Source organism: Myotis brandtii, unplaced genomic scaffold, assembly GCF_000412655.1.
Source record: "Myotis brandtii unplaced genomic scaffold, ASM41265v1 scaffold1169, whole genome shotgun sequence".
Taxonomy (NCBI): Eukaryota; Metazoa; Chordata; class Mammalia; order Chiroptera; family Vespertilionidae; genus Myotis; species Myotis brandtii.
In genome coordinates, this window is record NW_005354047.1 from 466,831 (window position 1) to 471,580 (window position 4,750).

Here is a 4,750-nt window from a genome sequence, read left to right on the forward strand (position 1 = left end):
TTTGAATGAGATTGCTTCCAGGGGAGGGGTGAGTTTCCCCAGTGCCAAAGATAAGGCACAAACCCATCCTTACTGGTAAGTTAAGGAATTCTCTCAGGGACACTCGATTGCCAAATCAAATAGGCACATCTGTTTCTTCGTCTTGTTTGATTGCTCTGATTTATGTGACATTAGTCTGTGACACTCCTTTCTTGGAATGCTCCCTGCACAGCTCCTCTAACTCTCCAGGCTCTCTTTACCTTTGACCTCCCTTTCCTTCAAGCATTTAGGCCTTCCAGCCACTCGAACTAGTCAATGTCACCCCAGGCCCTGGCCCTCAGTTCCTTTCTCTTCTGCACCTTCTCTTCTCTCTACCTTCTCCCAAGGATGATCTATGACCTTGTCCTCTAAGTGCCATCTCCACAGGGTCAACCGCACCCTGGGGATCTCTGCACCATGGAGCCCACACAGTTGATCTCACTGGGCATCTTCAGTATCTAGTAAAATGCCGAGCACGGAATAACACACAATAACTGTTTGTCGAGCAAATAAATTAATCTCTACTTGGATGTGCCTCCACCTTGATTTGTCCAAAACCAGAACCCATTACCTCCCTAAAATCCAACATTCACGGCTGAATTCTATATCCAGGTCTGTGGCACTGCCACTCAGCTGGTCAACTGCACACGGCTTTTGACTTCCTCTCGGTCCTCCTTACAGACAATAAAACTCTCAGATGTGTCTGCCCTATTTCTTGAGCTCTCTTTTGGAAAACCCCCCCCCCCATCCCTTATCATACCGCTTTAGTCCACGCCTCCAGTTCTCAGTATAACAGCACATCCCACCCTGCAATCCTTCCTCTGTCCTGTTCCGCATCTTGCTGCTGTCCACCTACAACCTAAATCCAGTCTCTGCTGCTTCCTAAGGCGCACGGGCTCTCCATAGCCGGGCCTCAGCTCACTGCAGCTGCTCCCCTGGCCTGGCCCTTGAACTCCTTCCTGGAACAATATAAACTACACATAGTTCCTCTTCTCTGAATCTTGGCCTGGCCTCTCCTCCTGCCTGAGTGCCCCTCTTTCTGCTCACCTATGACTCACCCTTCAAATGCCACCCAAAGGGCACACCTCCTTGATGCTCAGTGACCTTCATTAATTTCCCTCTTCTGTACGGGTCCATTAGTGCACTTGCCACCCTGTGTTATAACTGCTTGCCTTCAAGTCTGTTTTATCTACTGACTCATGGGAAGTGTCTGGTCTCATTCTTCTCTGTGTCCCAGGGCCTGGGGACATAGGTATTTATTTAATTGAAAAAACATAAGCACACACTCCTCAAAATAGGAGCCAACACCTATACTTTCACAGAAAAAAACTTGATCCATGACTCCAAACGGAATGGAATAGACTTAAAATATACCTTCAATGAACTGAGAAATAATGAGCTCAAATAAGTTATATAAAAACTTAGTTAAAAAATGACTTTATAATAACACACTTGAAAGTTCATTGTCTATTAATTTCAAAAACAAAAAGCAGTCAGACACATTTGTCCAGTCTAGAGTCAGGCCAACACGGGAAGGGTGCAGACAGACCCCAGGGGACCTGGGGCCCCCAGGGCGGAGTGGCTGCTGAAATGTGGGTGGGAACAGTGACCGGCACACTCTGCTCCCAGAGTTCCTTCAGGAGCCTGGCTATTGTAGGTACTTCTTTTTTTTTTTTTTAAATATATTTTATTGATTTTTCACTGAGAAGAAGGAAGAGGGATAGAGAGTTAGAAACATCAATGAGAGAGGAACATCAATCAGCTGCCTCCTGCACACCTCCCACTGGGGATGTGCCTGCAACCAAGGTACATGCCCTTGGCCGGAATCGAACCTGGGACCCTTCAGTCCGAAGACCGACGCTCTACCCACCGAGCCAAACCGGTTAGGGCTGTAGGTACTTCTTATCCAGATCTTTCCCAGTAAAAATTTGGCTTCTGAAAATATATTTTGGCTAATGGTATCTTACCATAATATTATTAAAAAGAAAATTTAACTTGTGTTTTGAAGAGTTTCAACACATAGTGGAGAGTGGAGTTTTTTTCATTTTATATTTTTTTCAGTTCTCTTGGTGGAGAAGGCAGGAGTAGAGAGGACCAGGGGGAGTGATGGGGAAGGACGAAGACGCCTGTGTGCTGTGCTCCGTGTCAGGAAAACTGGGTGTGTCCATCTGAGTGTGCCGGGTGTGGGCACGGGTGACCGTGTCAGTGGTATGTGAGCAATGTGTGTTTAAGGAACTCAGGCTCGCTTTGCTGTGATGTTGTTTGGAGCTTAGAAAACCAACCCCTTCGGGGAGCCGAGGCCCAGAGGAGGCCTAGCTGTGTCAGAGGCTCCCTCCCTGCCCTTCTTCTTCTTCATCAAATGAATCTTAACCAGAATTTCCTCACTTCCCATCCTGCCGTGCACTCCTGCTCCAGAAAGATCTCAGGCTCTCAGATTACCAGGCAGGTCCAGGCCAGGCCATGCCCAGCTGGCGCATCTGCCCAGCAGAGTCAGGGGTGAAGGGGGAAACTTAGAATCTCATTTGTCACCGGGAGCTCCGCATAAGATCCTTCCAAAAACTCAGCCAAAAATGTAGCACCCGGTGTTGCCGATGCTCTTGTGCCGTTGGCTCCACCGCATGTCGAAGACGGTCATTTCTCTGCTTTCGCTCAGCTGCCTTCCCCAAAGGAACCCTTCTCTCGGAGCCGGTGAAAGGACTCAGACCACAATGAGCTTGTGGGGATTTTAGAAGCAATGAGGCTCTGGTGACAATCGAGGCGAGTGGTTTATAAACTTCAGCTGTTGTTGGCACACCCCAACCCTTTCTTCACAGGAAAACCTGTGGGAAGGCAGGGGCCTCCCTGCCGCTCACCCCTCCCACCAGGCAGCAGCACTGTGAGTGGCCACCTTGCCATCAGCAAGGGCGCCGGCCGGCAGGACAAGCCAGATTCTTGGAAACCAACGTTCTTTCTAGTGGCAGATACTGTAAAAGCTGGATGTGTCCACATCTAATTTCATATGGGCATATTTTACATAGCACTACGACTTATCTATTGTCATCATTTATTAAAGGAAAAATGTATATCTTTTTAGAAATCAAGGTGATTTCAGCCAAAGAAAAGGAAAGAGTTGGTGGGGATTACAGAAATGGCATTGCCTCCTGGACCCTGGAACGTGTCCCTCTGGTTCATGGCTGCTTGCTGGGTAACAGGAGACACTATTGCATGACCCTTTTGTCCTGTGATAACAAGTAATTCTACCTTTCCCTTATCACTGGAAAATAAACTCACTTTTTTTTTTTTAAATGACCATGACAGCCAGTGAGTCTGGTACCTTATTTATACTCTAACTTGGCAAATAAGAAAAGCCCCTGTTTCATTTCCCACTGCACCATTATTTCCAATGCTGAGGTATCTTATCTGAAGCCCAGCCTTTTCACTGTGTAAATACTTATTCCTCACTCCTCAATGCTTTTCAGAACACTCTCGCCAAGAAACTGGGAATGGCTGCTTCAGACTTTCAAAGCGTTTGGACTCAGGGTCACATTCAGATGAAGGAAGACCCGTTTGGCTGTCCCTGCCCCACCACCCATGCAGCAGGGATCAGGATGGGCGCCGCTAACGCGAGCAGGTGGGCACACTGGCAGCCCAGGGGAGCGGGGTGCTCCGGGTGTTCGTGAATGATGGCCCGGCTCTACTGCCCAGCCTTCTTCACTTGCTTGGTGACCTATGGCAACAGTCACTGTCCATTTCCTTCTCTCTAAAGGAGCAAAGGAAACTGTTGGAGCTGTTGTATTTGAAACACAGTATGTGCACAAAGGCTTTCATACTCCCAGGAATAAAACGTTATCAAAGTTGTCATTTGGTGACACCCTTGGAATTTGTTTACTAAAGCCTCGCCCCTCCCTCTCATACATCCCCAAAGGGCAGCTCTTCTCACTGATGCAGCACCTGGGCATTTTTGCTGCAGATGCTCCCGAGGTATTTGCTGCCGCCTCTGCTCCATCCAGCCATTTCACGGGGCGGGTTTGGAGTAGCATTTACTAGGTGTACCGGTTAATAATGGTGAATTTTGTAATCAAAGAAAACATGATAATTTCAAGAGAAACATCGAAAGTGCTTTATTCAAAGTAATGTCCATCGCTAGCTACACATTCCCCCATCTTTCAGGTAACTTGTGGATACCGTCCCCATAGAACTTTTCTTATTTTGAGGCAAACCATTCAGAGACCCAATTTTCCATTTCTTCGTACGTTTTGAAGTGCTGCTCAGAAAGTGCGTGTGCCATCGATCGGAACAAGTGGTAATCTGAAGGAGGAAGGTCTGGTGAATACAGTGGGTGGGTTAATACTTCCCAGGAGAGATCTTTTAACGTGTCTTTAACTGGTTTTGAAATCTGTGATGGTGTGTCATCATGAAGCAAAATTACTTTGCCGTGTCTTCTGGCACATTCTGGTTGTTTCATGACCAAAGCAGGGTTCAAATTGATTATCTGTTGTCAGTAGCGATCAGTATTAACGGTTTCACCTGGTTTTAGAAACTCATAATACACCACACCTTCCTGATCCCACCAAACGCAGAGCATTGTCTTCTTTCCGAAGCTATTTGGCCTTGCAGTCAATGTTGACAGTTAACCTGGATCAACCCATGATTTTGTGTGTTTGGGATTCTCAAAATAAATCTACTTTTCATCGACAGTCACAGTTCGATGCAAAAAAGACTTTCTTTCGTGCCACTGAAGCAACATTTTACT

General features: G+C 46.9%; 1 protein-coding gene across 1 annotated transcript in view; it reads right to left on the bottom strand.

Moving 5' to 3' along the window:
- The window catches only part of AFF3 (AF4/FMR2 family, member 3), a 420,422-nt gene that overhangs the window by 138,222 nt on the left and 277,450 nt on the right, over positions 1-4,750 (bottom strand). The window lies entirely within an intron of this gene.